Source organism: Nymphaea colorata, chromosome 10, assembly GCF_008831285.2.
Source record: "Nymphaea colorata isolate Beijing-Zhang1983 chromosome 10, ASM883128v2, whole genome shotgun sequence".
Classification (NCBI taxonomy): domain Eukaryota; kingdom Viridiplantae; phylum Streptophyta; class Magnoliopsida; order Nymphaeales; family Nymphaeaceae; genus Nymphaea; species Nymphaea colorata.
The window spans coordinates 11,159,148-11,177,342 of NC_045147.1; the positions used below are offsets into that span (position 1 = coordinate 11,159,148).

General features: G+C 36.8%; 1 pseudogene; it reads right to left on the reverse strand.

Moving 5' to 3' along the window:
- Positions 1–1,625: 1,625 nt before the first annotated feature.
- On the reverse strand, positions 1,626–12,571 carry LOC116262606 (methylsterol monooxygenase 1-2-like; annotated as a pseudogene).
- Between the last annotated feature and the right edge of the window lie 5,624 nt (positions 12,572–18,195).

Sequence of the window (18,195 nt, forward strand, 5' to 3'; positions counted from 1 at the left end):
AGAAAATGTTGAAGAGATTTTTCTCTTGTACTTTTAGATACCGACATTTTATTGCCAATATGGATTACAAGGAATAAGAGCAGAGCCCATTGTAAAAGGCTGTGATTCACATCCTACCTAGCTGTGCCTAGATCTAAGTTACGTGGCTAATATAGCTATTAAAATGGGTATGAACATGAAAACTTTAAAAAATGTGGGTGCAGGGATACAAGATATATGGTATATATGCAAAATAGCACAAAAAAAATCAAAATGAAAACAGCATTTGTATAAATAAGCAAAATAAATTAAAACATTACATGTTAATAAACAGCAACTCTATAAAAAAGAATGAAAACCGGGTTAAAAAAAATAAATCAAGTAAAATTAAGAAGTTTGGATCAGTTTTGAGGTAAAAAATACGTATGTATTTTAAGTACCCACTTTAAGTAGGGGTACAACAACAAGGGTATGTAGGCATTACTGTAGTACCTATGTGACTTAGCCCCAGACATACCAGGGGATCAACTTCAGATGGGTGGGTCTAACAACTGGCTAGCCATTCTCGCTGCATTCATCTAATTGTCAACTACCAGACGGTCACAAGTATCTCAAACAACTATTCAAACCCATAAAGCACCAAGTCTTTAGTGAAATTATTTGGATATTTGAATACCTTTTTTACGAAGTTGTTTGGCTATGCAATATTGGGCCTCCTCCTTTTCTCACCTTGCAATCTGAAATAACTACACCACGGGGTAAAAAGGTCAAAGAAACTCAGGAGATGCCGATTAGATATGTAACTAAATCATGCTGCAAAATTGGCATGCGCAGACCTGTGAAGTGTGAATGTGGTTATAGATTTGTTCATGATATATCAATGTTGCAAGTCTTTTCAACTTCAAGTAGGCAGCTCATCTTACCACATTCAAATTCATTGTAATGTTTTTCCGAATGTTTGGTCATTTTGGCAGAGGAAGATGGTAAGGAGATTTTTGATATTTCTTCTCCTGGGAATTTCACAGAAAAAGGGCCTTTTCATAGCTTTCAGAAGCTCAAACCATGACTAGAGATATCCATATTGCTCACTTGAAACCATAATCAAATGACATCAACAAGCACGTATTGTCGAGTATACTGGACAAGATGCTTCCGTCTTAAACATGGAAAATGAGCACCAACATATATTATCATGGCACCAAATGGCTAATTAGATGAAAGAGACCGCACATTTATAATGTCATAAAGCACCAAACTCGGCTGAATGGCTATACATCTTAAGGAGCACATTGTCATAGGAACAGTTCCAGCACCAAGTCCGGAGTTACACACATAGTTCAGAATATAAAAAGTATCCTAGTGCAAGTACTCTAGGAGAGATGGCTGAGTGGTTGATAGCGATTACTCTTTATTGAATAAAGCAAGGTTCCTGTCGAACCAACCTTAGTATATTTTTGTACTTTTACTCTTCACTGAGATTTCAAGTCCTGAGCTGAGTCCTGAAATATGTTTAATTTTCCTTCTATAGACCAGGTACTTTTCATCTGCAAAAACAGTTTCCAGTGTAAGAGAAATAATTGAATAAAAAAGAAAAGTACAAGCACTAGAAACAATTCTATAAGCAGTATCTAAAAGACTCACATTTGTTAAGCAGCTTTTCGGAATTGATAACCCTTAAGAGGATGAACACAAAAGTAAGATATGATTTGTCATGCATCTTTAAGAACAAACAGAGTAAGGAACCTGGAAATTTCAATTATTGATTGAAGAAATTATGATAATCCTACCGAATAAAAAAAAACACAAAGTAGGGGGGAGTTTTGATTGCCAGAAGATTGGATAACCTTGTCAGTTCCATAATATAATCACAGTACGTAAAGATAGAGGCAAAATTGCTTTGGCTCTTTCCAACATAGTGGTGGTAATCATGATATTCTGCACCTCCATAGAATGGAATAAATTTGTTGAGACTCCAGGGGAAATCATACCTGGGTAGAACATGGACAGATGTTAACAGTTGATAAAGGAAAAAAAATTGCAGAGGTTGTAAGTTATAAGCCTAAAATGCCTCTTTAGGCATATAAGCAAGAAACAATAAATAGACAAGATACTGCACATTTTCTTCCTAAAGAATAGCTTTCAGATTGTTATTTTTTTTTAATGAGAATTCAGCACAATCACAAAGTAACCAAGGAAAATATTTAGGCCAGGTTTGGTAGCTGTAAAATGAGGATCTGAAGATGTTTCATCAAACATTTAATGCCTCCAATCCATCATATTCAGTTCATCAGCATCTCAGAAGCATGGATTTGGGAGATAGGATTGTGAGAGCAGAGATGAATGTGGAAATGGACCATTTTCAGCTACTTGAAGGAGAGGAGGATGTTAAGAAATCCATTACATATCTTTTACATCTCCAGTCGTTTCTCCATCACAAACTCTTGCTCTCAAGCAGAGCCATAGCATTAAGGCACTTCTATGGAAGTACAAAGGTGACCATTTGAACAAAAACATGGCTACCACTTCTGGTGCACAAATCGCTGAAATACATCCACTACCATCTCCCACAAATTAATGATCAAAATTTCAGTTGATGCACAAATTCTTAAAATTGCTGTGTGACTATAATGACACAATATGGAGCAACTACTGAATATTGCAAAACCTCCCTAAGTTACACTTTCCTCTTCTAGTGCTTTCTGCCAAAAGATTTGCCTACGCTATATAACAATTTATTTTTGAACCAAAGCTCTTCACTATTGATAATCAGAAAGACCATCTCTTCAAAGGAAACTAACAATTGTTAGAGAAACATGAACACTTCTAAAGTTAAAAAAGGGGAAAGAGACAATTCAATCACAAAGTTCACTGGAAAATTATCCACTCTTTTGCTTTATTTTCATCCGAGTTTGCACATTCACGATCCAATAACATTGTCTGAATGGTAGCAACAAAACGAGGGGACTCTAAACTTCCAATTCAACATCAAATCTTTGTTCCTAGTCCAAATATTGGGCCACCAGTTAATTCTCTTGCTTAATTTGCCTGTCAATAAACTTTAGCAAAGAAGATTATATCCTTTTCAAGGTTTGTGTCAATCTGCTATTTCATTGTCTCCAGTAACAGTAGGAAAAAGTTGGCACGTACCTCCCCCTATAATAATTTCCTCATAGTTCTTTCATATTTTTTTCGTGTGGTTTATACTGCCAAGTATTTTCTCTTTAGTTCCTTTTAATAATCCAAGAAAATAAAATTTTTTCAACTAACTTCATAGGATTATATATTTGGATTCACAGTCATCCACCTTGTACTTTATTTTCTGACTAACAAAAATCTACAACAGGTGCTGTCACAACATAATGCAGCAGATACCATGACGAGTCAAATCTAAGGCAAAAATTATTCTGCCAGCGGTCCCTAGGGACGTCCGCGGCATCAAAATTTCCTACAAGTACTAAAAATTTAATGAATATAAGAATGTAACTTCTAGATTGAGGAGCATGATCCATAACTCTCATTGACTTACAAAAAAATACGAAGCTTATTTTTTTAAGACAATAATGTGCAAATTGTGTATTCAATAGTAGAACCTGATATCCAAACCACTAGCTTGATCTGGACCCCAAACATTGAAATACTGAAGTAGTTTTCGCAATAGCTAGTACATTGTTCATCTAGTCTAGCATAACAGAAGACTAGCTGTTTGTCTGATATCTTTAACGAAAAAAGTAGATGAACTCCGAAAAACTACACCTATAACAATACGATATTCAACACCATGCCAATGTATTGAATCCCTTAACCTAAAGTCTAAGCTTATGAAGAATGATAACATATAACTGCACCAGCTTAACAAGCTAAGGCAACTATGTTTTTCATGTGATGCACCCAGAAAATAGGAATCCGCATATTCATCAGCAGTTCGTGTTGCCCTCATCCAAAAAAATGGAAATTCCTTTGTACATGAAAAAATGACACTTCATCAAAAAGCAGAAATCCTCATATTCGGAAATTGTGACTAGGAAGCAGAAACCTTTCAAGAAGTCGACGTTCCGTGTCACAACAATTGCGGTCCCTCTGTATGGTATCTAGGATTCTTGTGTCCTGGCTTTAATCCCTGTTCATGGGAATTACAGTTCCTTTGTCAGACAATTTTCATTCCCATGTACATGAATTTTGACACCTCCCATTTTTCCATGTCCTACTACTGGATGCTTCTAGTCGATATTCTCCACTCTTGCATCAACTACTCCTAGCTTGAGGAAGTCATTCTACCAAGAGCACCTTCTTACGTAATTTTCGATAAAGGAATGCTTAATCACCTTGTTAAAAACGCACCACTCATAGAGGGTTTATACCAGAAAAAGGTCTATAAATGTCCACATGCATATGAGTTTGACAATGGAAGAAGGGCTTACCTGAACACCCATTGCAGGAGGTGGCTTCAGAATGGTGGTGTCGCAGCAGACTTCGTGGGGATCTTTGCAAATGTTTGAAATTCCATTATCTTTTGAAGATTTGTCTGGTGCCAACGGGAGGGTTTTTTCTGAAGAGCTAAACAAGATTCTCCTTCGGATTAAACGACAGCACTCTCATTTCCTATTTTTCCATTCCATCGAAAAGCTCACCATGTCTGATTCCAGTTGGGGGAACACCAAATGGGCCAAATGGAATACTTGAATGATATAGACTCAAAAAAGCGTTAGTCCCGCCGCAAGATAAATGTCCTTTTAACTTTGGAAGTCGCGTAGTCGCATATATTGGTTGGATGAATGGGATTTGTGAAGTTTTCTCTTTAATCCTGACATTTATTCCTTCCTTTATATTAGATTGCAGAGTATTCGTAGATCTGGTACCACTAGCTCTTGCAAGAATCCCTTGGATGTCCATGGCTGGCGTCTGTACTTAATGGCATGTTGTGTTACAGTAATATAGCTAGTTTTCTGTGAATCTCTGACTCACATTCTTACTCACGTTAATAGGCTAGGTGTGATTAGATGACAAGGGTAGGACTATAATGTATTAAATGGCCCATGTCCTTAGCCGCACTACATAAGACTGGTGTTAATAGTCGAAAGCATGCTTTTATTAGAAGGCAATTTGGGTCTCCTTGGCCCTGAGGGAGAAGTTTTTCATTCTTTTCGTGTGTTTTCCTAATTACTGCAAATAATTGGTAGCACAGGCTACCAAACTATAGTATAGCCTCATGACGGGGAGAGAGGTATGCATCGAGAGGGTAATGACTACAATTCCCTTGGTGAGTAAGGGGTGTTTTTTTTATAAGAAAAAAAAAGTAGTGAAAAAATTAAAAGTCCAAAAAATATATTTTTTATATGTATGGTGCATGAAATTTCATGCATTAGTACGGTTAAAAGCTTAAAAGGTGAAAAGACTCAAAAGAACATTTGTTTTTTAATAATTTCAAAAATGAATCGTAAGGGCGCATGCAACTCTGTCTTGGGATGAAATGAAAAGTGGGCTCTAAGGCACGTCATGAGAGAAATGAAACTCAACATGGCTGAGGAAAATGAAACACAAGAAGAGTAGCCTAGCAGAGAAATGATGCTTGAAATCCCATTTCACGCCCTATCTAAGATAATGTTCTGTAGCTTATGCATGTAAAAGTAGGGCTGCAAAATGTGTTGAGCCAACTTGGGTTGATTCGAACTCGCTTGAAAAAACTCAGCTCGTGCTTGACTTGTTTATAAACAGGCCAAGTTCGAGCTTACAAAGATACTCGAAATGATAAACAAGTTGAGTTCTAGTTTTAGGAACTCGACTCGACTTATAAACCAGTACTCTATATGATACTGCTAAATCGGTTTTAACCTTTAGGGTAAAAAATAAATTTTCACAAGTAACACGAGTTAAATGAGTTACATAAGTTAATGCATACACGAGTTAATTCCTAAACGAGTTAAATGGGTTAAACAAGTCGAGTTCGAGCTTAATTTTGTTTAGTCCAGTCGAACTCAATCTTATTATAAAGAGCTCGACTTGAGTTCGAGCTGAGCTCGAGCTCAAGTTTTTTGAGCCGAGTCAAGCTCGAGCTAGCCAACATCTGAGTGGGCACTGGATCCACCAACTTCGCTTGCTTGTGAACAAACTGTGGGCCTGAGTGGTTGCCATATAATTGAAGCGCAATGTTTCCAACTGATGGTTGGAAAGAGAGACCTTTCGGTTTGGAAGAGGAAGTGTGACCAAGAAGTTACAAAAATCCATAAGGCGGAAATTTGTGATGGATCTTCTTGTCATATGGTAACTGGAAATCATAATGGCCAAGTTACTGTTGAAAAACATAAAGCAATAACATAAAAAAAAGCTTAGGAGATTAACGTGGAGCATATTTTTTTTACCCATGGAAGGCCATTGGCCTTGACATTGACAAAGTATGCCAATCCCTTATATAGGCATTACAGATGAGATAACTCCTTATTTTAAGGAGCTGTTACAAGATATTCATTATCAACAAAACCGTTCCTTGATTTTTGCTGTAACTGTTTCCATAATCCATCACCTTGATTTTTGCCATGATCCTTTCCAAACGATCCTTACCATGATGCTGGCATCCTTATCATATGTGTGTGCCGTTAACCATCATTCTTTTAATCTTCCCTCAAATTGGACGGCGTTTCACTAAGTCCAAATTTGCTATGGAGATTTTGTGGAGGCATTTCATGCTTTGGCAGCAATTCAGAAATCTCAAGCTTGATTTTTTGAATATTTTGTTCACAGGATCGAGTCCTCGCTTTGATGAAGAAGGCAGCGATCTCTTTGGCCGTCTGCGAGCCATCTTTGGGCTTTGATCTTCTTCTTCAAGCATCATGCTCTGATACCATGTTGAAAAACATAAAGCAATAACATAAAAAAAGGCTTTGGAGATTAACGTGGAGCATATTTTCTTTACCCACGGAAGGCAATTGGCCTTGACATTGATAAAGTATGCCAATCCCTTATATAGGCATTACAGATGAGATAACTCCTTATTTTAAGGAGCTGTTACAAGATAATCATTATCAATAAAACCGTTCCTTGATTTTTGCTGTTTCCATAATCCATCATCTTGATTTTTGCCATGATCCTTTCCAAACGATCCTTACCATGATGCTGGCATCCTTATCATATGTGTGTGCCGTTAACCATCATTCTTTTCAGTTACATGGTAGACCAAGTAGTACTGTGCATCTTCTTGTCATGTCCGTGTGATGTCAAATAGCACCTGATGGAAGACATTGAGGAGAGACGGACAGAAAACCTAATCTTTACTGACGGTAATAATGTGTCAGAGAACATGAAGAAACGGTCAGCATAGGAATCACTGAGGTTCAGCAGAATCCGCCGCTACGGCCCCTTTTTGGTAAAATTTACAAACATGTTTGAGAACCCAAGAGTATTGTCATTGTTGAGGAAGCTAGACGACAGAATTGAAGTGGAATTAGGAGTCCGACTCCCTGTCAATTTGAGACTCTACCAGTATAGGCGCGCAATCAAAAGAAGAAGCTATTAAGCAGATGACTTATAGGAAGAAGTGATGCAGTTGAGTAGAAGGCCCTACTCATCTGCTCTTTTAGTTAAAAGGAAGGCACTTGGAGGTTTTGCAGATTATCGTGTTTCTTTACAGTTAAAGTTAATAACATTTGCTGTCCTGTTCTTGTGAATGTAGAACTAAGTATTAGATGAATTGGAAGGAAGCAACGTTTTTTCTAAATTGTATTTAAGAGCAAGGTATTACAAACTAGAGTGGCACCAAACGACACTCCAAAGACAACGTTTCAAACGCATGAAGGGCATGATGATGACTTCCGGATTATGCCCTTCAAACTCGAGATAACGATAGCTCCCACTGACTTTCATGTGTTCATGAATGGCAGTTTTCAAGCCACCCCTGGGTAAGGACGTCCAAGTTTTCTTGGACAGTATCTTAGTTTATAGCCCCAATATGTTCAAATACAACCATTTTGAGTGAAGCAAAGATAGTAAGAAGGCCTTCAAGTAGCTAAAAATATAGTCAAAGAAAATGAGTTTTTGTTTGAAAAGCTGAATAAAAAAATATGTTTTTTTTAAGCCAAAACGAAAAACAAAACGTGTCTTTTCCCTTTCTTTTTTCATTTTGAGCGTTTTATTTATTTTTAACGTCAAACTGCTTGTTTTCATTTTCTAATTTTTCATTTGTTGCTTATCTACTTCTTTTTGTTGTTTTCTTAGTTACTCATTTATTTTATTTTTTCCTATTTTTTATATTTTTTATATTTTTAAAATTTTCCATATTTTCTCTCTTTTTTTTCAAGATTGTTATATTATGCCCAAAAAAACCTCACTATTTAAAACAGGAAAACAATACTTGGTGACTCTCACCATTTAAAAGAGTAAAACAATATTAGTGATTATGGTTCAAAAAGAAAAAATGTATAATTATTAACACATCTATATTGAACTCCCAGATTTTAGAAAGCCCGGAAACTGAAGGGTCTGAAATTAGTGTAGGTGTTATTTTAACTCAAGAAAATCACCTTATAGTTCTTTTTTTTTTTCTTTTTTTAGCTGAGACAGGGGAGAAAGGTTCAAAAGTAAGTCTGCTTATGAGTAGGAGTTACTGGACAATTTTTAGCTGCCATAAGTGGCATAATTACCTTGTGAGGAGAAAATATGATACATGCTGATCACAGCAGTTTCAACTATAGTTACAAAAAACTTTCTTGGCTTTTAAATTACAAGGTTTTTCTCAAGTATAATATGATGAGCTTTAAAAAATAAAAAAACATGGTAAATTTAAAAATTTAAAAAAAAACTAAAAATAAAGAAAACATAAAATAAGTGAGAAACGAATAACACTAGCATAAAAAAAAATAAGTAGAATTTGAAATAAATAAAAATTAGAAAATAGAAAAAAACTGTTTGGCATGAAAGAAACATGAAAAAAAAGAAAAAATGCGCTTTTCATGTTAGTATTTTATTTTTTTAAAGAAGTTTTTTAAAATTTTAAAAGATAAATGTATATATCATGTATTTTTTTCAAAAAAAAAAAAAAAACTCTAGTGCATGCATGCACCAGAAATCTCTCACTCCAGCCCAATAAAACTGGCTCGTGAAGTTGATTAGACAACCTGGTTACTAAGGGTTGGCAAGGCAATTTGAGTCTGATCAGCAGCAGGAATAAGACTCCCGATCTCGGTTACATGCTGTTACACCATTTCTGATTTTTAGAACAGCTCAATAATGCACATCGGAATGTTAAATCAATTTAAGAGGCAAGTTACAATCTACCAACCTGCATACTTATGTCTACCATTGACGACTATCTTTTTTTTTTTTTCCGAAGTCAAATTGATGTTCTATCTAAGGAATCTGTCTGTCACTTTCACTTTCATGATGTTAAAGGTGTTGAACCTCAGGGCATGGAAGGCATTTACCAAAGGATCAGGCACACCTTTTATTGCCGTGGAATCAAAAGGCAAGTAAAAAGTATGTATGATACCCTTAAACTTGCTTGCCTATTCAACTATTATAGACTCCAGTAAGATATGGGAGGATTGGTCTATGAACTTTATGAGGGTCTACCCAAATCCAAAGGCAAATCTTTCATATTGCATGGCTGTAGTCGACCAACTTCCTGCACATTTATTCTCGACTAAGGAGGTAGCGAAGGACTTTCAAGACAACATGGTGAAATTACATGTCATGCCAACAAGATTGATAGCGAGCGATATAAAACCCATGTTCTTAAGCAATTTCTGGAAAAATTATTTTGTACTAAACTTAGTATAGCACTGCCTATCATCTGCAAGCTGATGGAAGGACAGAAGCAATGAATGAAGCCTTGGAAACATAACTAGGATGCTATAATGAAATGCAACACATAATTGGACTGATCACTTGTCTTGCACTGAATTTGCTTACAATACAGCTTCACATTTAGCCACCAAAATGTCCCCATTTGAAATAAGATAATAAAACCTCCACCAGCATTGTTTCCATGGTTTGACAAATGAACTATTTTGTGAATGTTTCATTAATATGCCCTAAATATTGAGGCAAACAACCGTTAATAGTTCGTTTGACAAATGAAACAATTTTTAACTCTCTCATGAATCTGCCACCAATCTTTGAACACTTTTCAAACTGTTTTATGAATATGCCCAAATCTTTAGGTTCTATTTGTCACATAGACTTTAAGGGGTTGTTTGGTAATAATAACATACTGTTATTGTCCCCAAATTATATCAAGTAAGATTATGGGATATAGATATAGGACAGCAACAGTGTATTACTGTTGTCAAACAACCTTTAAGGGAAACAATTTGATGAGATGAAAGTTCGACTGTTAGCTATAGACCGAGAGGTACGGGTCATTAAAGATAGGTCAGCGGCTACATAGAATAGAATGGTGCAACAACACAAAAAGAATAGGCCAGCCCGGCTGGGAAAATTCTGGCCCAACTGGGCCGGGCCGGACCGGCCCGGCCCGATGCCCACCCTTACGCACAAGTTGTCGGCTAAGTCTTCAAGCCCTCATAAGACACTGAGAAGAATAAAAAGGACATATACGAGAATCTGGATAAATGCAAACTATTGTGCACAAGAGTGTGTAATGACCAAAATACCCTTAACTAAATAAAAAAGAGGTTTTTTTATAAAGACAAAAAGAGAATATGAAAAAATAAAAGTTTAAAATATACATTTTCTTATAATTTTTTTCTAAATTTGGTGTATATTTGTTGTGTACACCACCTTTTATGTGGTGGGCCAAATTATACTTTCAAAATTTTAACAGGATTTTTTCAAAATTTTAACAGGATTTTTTCAAAATTTTTATTATTTTTGTTTTTAGGGGCACACCCTGGTATACAAAAAATTGCACACCACAGTACATAATGATTACACTATACTAATCAATAAAATGGATAATGTTTTACAAGGGCCAAAAAAGGTAATGAAAAATTAAAACGTTAAAAAGAACATTTTTTAAAAAAATCTCTAAAATACCAAACTCCACTTGTTTTTTTAGTCACATATATATTGTGTGGACCAGGAGGGTGGTGCATGCAACTCGAAGGGACATTTCATGGGAGGTAATTATGTTTTTTTGCAAAAAGCTCAACTTATGTAGTTTCCTCATTTTGCCCTTGTAGAAGGCTCGTTCTGCGTTCAATATCACAAGGACCGTCAATACAAGCTTTCACATTTACTATCACAACATTTAAAGCTAGTTATATGCATGTCTTTGCACAACGCAAACGGGTAGTTATATGCACAGCCCTTTGCACAATGCAAATGTGCATAAATTCATGTGCATAACGCATACTTTTGAAAGACCTTTAAGAGTGGATTAAAAAGACAGATGTAGTAAGGGGGTGTGCACAATGCACATATGTGCACAACTTTCGTGGTGTCAGTCACAGTCAAGATTTTCTTTAGGGCACAACTTGTACTTTTCTCTTGAAATATCAAATGTTATAAGCAACTACTTTGTAATCTTTATCCAAAAAAGTTTCAATTGCGTTGCTGGTTAGTCGACTTAGAAATTTTAGCGACCCCTTTCACAAATTTTCTTTTTCAACAAGTTATATATAGAACTTATATTAGAAAAATTTCTCGTATCTTATTAGATGGGCAATTTCGGGCAGAAACTTTATAGGCTTTACTCCGTGCACTCTTATGTTGGTTTCATTTTGTTTTTTCTTTCCCACGTTCAGTATCTCACCCCGTCACAAGAAGATCATATTTCAATCATGTTCATGACTGTCAGTCGCAGGAAAATGAGAAGAGGTAACAGGCAACAGAAAATTAAGAAGCAAATTGGGTTATCATTAATGAAGGAGAAAGATTAATGAGGGGGAGGAGCGCAGGGAATCAGTGCGTCTCGATGGCCAGAATCTGTCGCAGAAGGAACCACACGCCGAAGGTCAGAATATGGCAAGGAACGATGGCCGGGCCAGTGATAGTGGGCAGCCCCAGGACTAGGAGATCCAACCAATGGCCATAATTTGCAGTGATGCCAATTGGAGAGGTGAACTCATGGTGAACGCTGTGGAACCTTTCGTAGAACCACGGGGAGTGCATCCACCTGTGAATCCAGTAGTTCGCATAGTCTTCCACCAGGACATAACAAGAAGCTGCGCGGCGACTTCCCACAGTGACGGCAATGGCAGGCTCGTTCTGATCCCCAGCAACTGTAACACGGAAGAGAGAAGGATAAAAAGGCAGACCACCATATATAGAATTAATAAAGAAAAGAAGACGCTTGAGTGTCGTTATCGGTTACCTTGAAGAAGGGAATGAACATGAACTCCATGGGAGTGATCGCGATGATGTGGATGATAAACACATCCTTGTAGCACCGCAACATGCGGGAGAAGGGTGTCTTCACATTTGCTTGAATCTTAAACTTACGGATAGGCGTTGGATTCATCGCCTCAATAAGAGCTAATGGTAGAGAGAAGAGGTACGAGATACAGAAAAACAGAAAGAAGATGTGGGCGTAGATGAGGTAGTCGAGCTTGGTGGCGGAGTATCTGAACCAGAGGCTCTCAGCGTGAGTGAGAGGCCTCCCAAGATTCGCGGCTGCTTCCTCCAAGCTGCTGAAAGTGAACATTCTCGTCGATCCGGAGCTTGCTGCGTTAGGGAATATTATCACACGCCTCTCTGACTGAGTGAGGAGTAGGTAGCAGGGTGGTAGCGGTGTGAGGGGCGGAACAAATCGAGGGGTGCTCGTCCTTCCCCCTCTTGCTCTCTTTTATGCTGCTGCCGGTGATGAGTACTATTTTCAAAAGCTCCCCAAGAAATAGGAACAGGAATTCTCCCTTTTCTTTTTTTGAGTACCGTCATAAATGCTCTCATATATGACGAACTACCTTGTCAGAAACCATATGCCACCATCATGGTACAAATCTGCTGAGCGAAAAGAATGCTACGAGCAGGCGGAAAAACTAAAGGTTATTTTAAACATCTTGGTTGTCTAATTTGTAACTCAAACTTGGATAGGCTGACAGCTGGTAAATGGGCCCGTCACTGAGTTGACTCAATGACTACACGATTGGAGGTTTTTAGAAGGGAGCCTCATATACAATATCTCATACCTCATAAACATTTCATATCACTGTTTTCATACCTCAGTCGCATTTATCATTATTTTATATCCATAGTCTTTGAGATAATGACATGAAATGGTATGAGTTTATAATGGCAATGGTGTAAGATAATGGGTATGTGATAATGATAGGTATGAGATAACTACAAAAATACGAGATAATGGTAATGCTGTAAGATAATGGGTATGAGATACTGATAGGGTATGAAATAATGACAAATATGAGATAATATGTATAAAAAGATAACAAAAGTATGAAATAATGAGATAACACCATGAGCATGAGGACAAAAAAGTGAAGACCTTTTTTTGCCACTTGGAGGGTATATGTTGGTCTGTGTATATGGCCTGACATGATTTGACGTTTATCGAATCTTAATTTTTTTTTTACTTTTTTTTTTGTTCATATAGAAGTTTCTTTTTTGTATTCATCATGAGTATTTTTTGTCAATTAAAATGACATGAAAAATTCATACACCGCATGGCCTATATACCCAGCTTGGCTCTTTATCATCGTTTAATTAAGGTTGTACTTCTGTAGACGATGAGTTGAAAACAGGAACATCTCCCTTCCTGTGAACACAGGGACAAGCTGCTGAACCAGGTAAACCACTATGTTTGATCTTCTTTTTCTTTTCCTTCATCTGGCATGCTTTTCTATTTACCACGTTTCTAACAATGCAGCTCAAACAATGTGAAAAGCAACAAGCAAGCCGCGATCAAAACACCAACACATTGAAGGTTACCACTGCACCTCTCAATGTCATAAACTATCTTACTTGGCAAAGGCTGCTAGTTCGTTTGTTCCACAATGGCTGATCAAAATTTGGATAGATCAATGTCTCCATAAAACAGGATTGAGTTACGTGCGTCTGACCAGACTTCTGACCATGCACTTCTTTCTATTCACTAGTCTAAACCATAGAAAGACTAGATAGAAATTCCATGCCTTCCTCACCGTATAGGCGAGATAGCACTCTTTCTAGTGGAGTGAAATGGCTTGAGGAAGAGAGCTGTTGGAAAAAAGGAGTCAGTTTGGGCGGCTCACGAGGAACTCACCCCTTTCTCAAGAAAGGTTTCCACTGGTGGTCAAGAATCAAAGCGGGGATAGGATCAATCCGGCTCAAGGAAATCTGGACAACCCTTTGTTTTTCAAAGACATTCCTGGTTTTGACATGGGAAATCTGCTACTGGCGATTTCCATCCAAAGGAGTGGTCGGGCCGACCATTTGTGCCCCGTGTGTCACAGGGATGCAGATGAAAGAAGACGCTTCATGAGTGTTATCTTACACCTCATGAAAAATATTTAAATCAAATTCATTCTCAAACAAGAACTTGCTTAATTGCATATGTATTGAATACCCAAATGAGGTAGGGTATATGAAGTTTTATGCATGAGATTGGCATGAGATTGATGTGTTTAAATAATAATATCAACGTCAATGATCCAGTGGGAGATCATATTGATCTATTGGATGATCTGATCAGTCTGGCAATGAACCGACTGAAGAACAGTTTGGTAATGAACCAACTGGGTAACAGTCTGGCAATAAACCGACTGAGAATCAGTTTGATAATGAATCAACTGAGCAAGATTCGTCCGATGATCAATCTGGTAATGAACCGTCCGGATCAATTTATGGATCAGTTAGGAAAATAACTAACTAAATCCAATTTTTTATTCTTCAGACATTGATAATAGTCACAAAAGTCAAGAGCTTCATGGTTATATTTGAATCATTGTTGCATGTACAAAATCTAGCTATTCATTTGATGATCAAGTTTGATCGATTAAATATGCTAATGAGCGGACAGGTAATGAATTGACTAAGAATCAGTTTGGTATTAAACGTCTGACTGAAGCTTATTAGTGATCTTAATAACCTTCTTGTGGAATACATGAATGAAGATATTTGAATTATTGTTGAAGCTATGTGTTGACCTCGATGGGATAAATGGAACTCTTTCTATGAGTGAGTACATTGATGAAAACTATATAAAATGAAAAGTGCTTGTATGATAGACTATGAGTTAATTACTCATTTTGTTAAATAGTCATAATAAAGATTAGTAGTTGCTAATCAGGTTGATGACTATGTAAATATTTGATAAGTGGGAGCACACTTGAATATGCTCTTTGTTATGATGGAAAACTTTATATTGTTTTGTCACATCTTAATGCATTGGAACTCCTGTTGTTAAAGGAGTTAAGTAATTATGGAAAACAATAAAAGAAATGTATATTATGTGCTTTCAATGTATATTAGTTTGTGTGCTGGACTTGATACAAGCTTTTAATTTGGCTTGTGAGTACACATTAAAAATGTCCAGGTTGGCCTTGTTTTAAGGCAGTTAATTGTTTTCGGATATATGAATGAAACAAAGATGTATTTATATGTTTGCTAGCATTTTTAGTAAAATGAATTTCTATTGATTTATTTTCCAATCATGTAGCTCGTATGTGGCTAAGAAAATCCTGGTTTGCCTCTTTGTGAGGTGGTTGAAAAGTATTTAGGTTGATTTCATTGTTTAACAAGTTGAGAATATGCATAAACGTTTCAAAAGCTTGATGGCTAACATTATTATCAAGATGATTCTTGATGTTTTTTATGTAAAGTTTGTAGTCTACATGGGACTAAGTTGTAACACGTTACGGTGGAAATAGTTGTGCATAAAGAAAACCTCGTAACAAATGTGAAATATATTGAATACTTGAAAGGCTGCGATAGAAAAACCTTGAATGAAAAACCTCGCTACGAACTTGAACTAAATTCAAGTTACGATGGATTAACCAATTATGGAAAATCTCGTAACTTACGATCAGAAAACCTACGTATAGTGGAAGCAAACTGGCCGACTCATGACCAAGTGGGAGATGTTGGATAGTGGCCCTGAGCCCTATCTCTATATCTTGTAATTGCAAGAGGGTCCACTTGCAGTTACATGATTAAATAAAAAAAACTGTCCATTAACTAAGAAAATTAATTTCTTTGGCTGTAACCGTCCGTTGCTGGGCATTGGGAAAACCTAGGAGGCGGTCTATAAAAGCCCAGCTTATCATTTGCTTAGTGTTAATTTATGAGATTAGCCATTGCGCTTCCTAAAAGCAAACCCATGAAAATCTCTGTTTTTGGTTCCTTTTCTTCCTTTCTCTCTTCATTTTGTTGATGTGCAGGATTAAGTTGCAGGCCAAGCTTGAACGTTGAGATCCTGGGTGGAACATCAAAGTTCCAACAGCTGCCTCTTCAAATGCTACAAGGCTACGAGGGGACCGAGCGAAAATGACCGCACAGTTGTCAAGTCTTTTTCACGACTGGAAAAAGGTGGTGAGTGGATTCCACGAGACCACTATGCATGCAACAAATATACACCAGAAGAGAGATGGCAGTATTTTCGAATTTTTTTATGAAGTAGAGAACATTTTAGACTGCTTTTTTTTTCACAATCCTTTGTTTACTCTTACAAGAAGTTTCTTTTTCAATTTCAATGGGGACATTTCGGTTGTTGCATACTTCTGTGCACGAAAAAAACATGCACAAGGGTGGCATATATGACCAACTTCGCCATAAAACAGCTCACCAAAGATATTCCCAAGTATCAATAGTGTGAGTAAAGAACGACATGGTTATGCCATCATTCATCAACTCCACGAACCAGTCCATTGCAAGTTTTTTTTTCTACCATAAGACGACAAGGACGTTTGTGGTACCTTGAAGGAGCTGTACGGGGAGCAGCAGAGTTTGGATCATGTGTATGAGACTCAAATAGAGATTTCTAAGCTCATTTTGTGATATAGGTTGATTTGACTTTATCTTGGTCAATTGCAAAGTCCCTATGATGAACTTCTAATAGGCTACTAGCAATCCTCCTGATATCTATAAATGAAGATTTGAAGAAGATAAAAACTTCAAAGCCCTTGCGGAACTAGGCAATGACTATGAAGGTGTCTAAAGCCAAATTCTGATGGTGTCTTCTTTCAACATTTAACCATGTACTAGAGTACAGAAAGGGAGGTAGATAGTCCACAGGAAAGTGATAAATGTGTCTCCCAAAGCTGACGGTGGTGAAGAAAGTCTTGAGAAGATGGCCTGGTTGAGTACCAACAACCAAAAAGGCAATTCTAAACCGCCCAGAGAGGGTACAATGAGGGTACTAATGGGCATAGAGCCTGAAGCAAGCTCAAGTGCACCCATAGCAAAAGACCGGGCACACATGAGATAGATGTTGGGAGTTGGTTGGTTGACCAACTAGGGAAAAATCTTCCACCAAGCAAATAGATTTGGCCAATTAAGCTACTTTGTGAATAAGGAAGGTCTTGAAAATTTCTTCCAAATGTTCATGAAAACCAATCTGATATCATCTCATCTGGTCTTGAACTCAACTGAAGGTAAGAACCATGTTTTTATTTCTATCTCTAAAATTTCTACTTAGATTGTTGATTTTGGGCCACTGATCATAGGACTGGAGATTCCCTGAAGCTCATAAATTTAGACAAAGAAAAGAAACAGCATGTTCTTTCTATAGATGGGTCGGTCACCTATAGCCATTGAAGGAGTTGGTAGAACTACATTTCTTGAAAAAGATATTAGATCTAGTGATCTTTATGCTCATAAGATCTCTACTAGTTTGAGGATGAGAATATGTCAATAACACATTAAAAGATTTCATAAGAGAAAAGGGCATGTAACCTCATGATACTTGTGTGGGAACTCATCAACAAAACAGAGTTGCAAAGTAAAAAAAATTGTCAATTACTCAATAGAATTAATTCAATTGATGTCAAGGCCAGAGCTATACATGCAGTTTCATGACATGAGTTTATATGAAACTCATACACAAGCTTGTAATTTTTTTTCTTTTATGTTTCTTAAAAGGATTTTTTAGTTGTACGTGTAGTTTCATAACATGAGTTTATATGAAACTCATGCACAACCTTGTAATTACTCACATTTGGTTCTTTTACGTTTTTTAAAAGTCCTTTCTACTTGGTTCTTTGTATTTTTGCAAGAAAAGTCAAGAAATTTTATCCTGTATATATATTACAAATACCTTGATAACGAATTAGTAGGCTAGATCAAAACTCTATTCATATGGAAGATCGAAGTTCGATCACAAAGAGGGCATGTAGT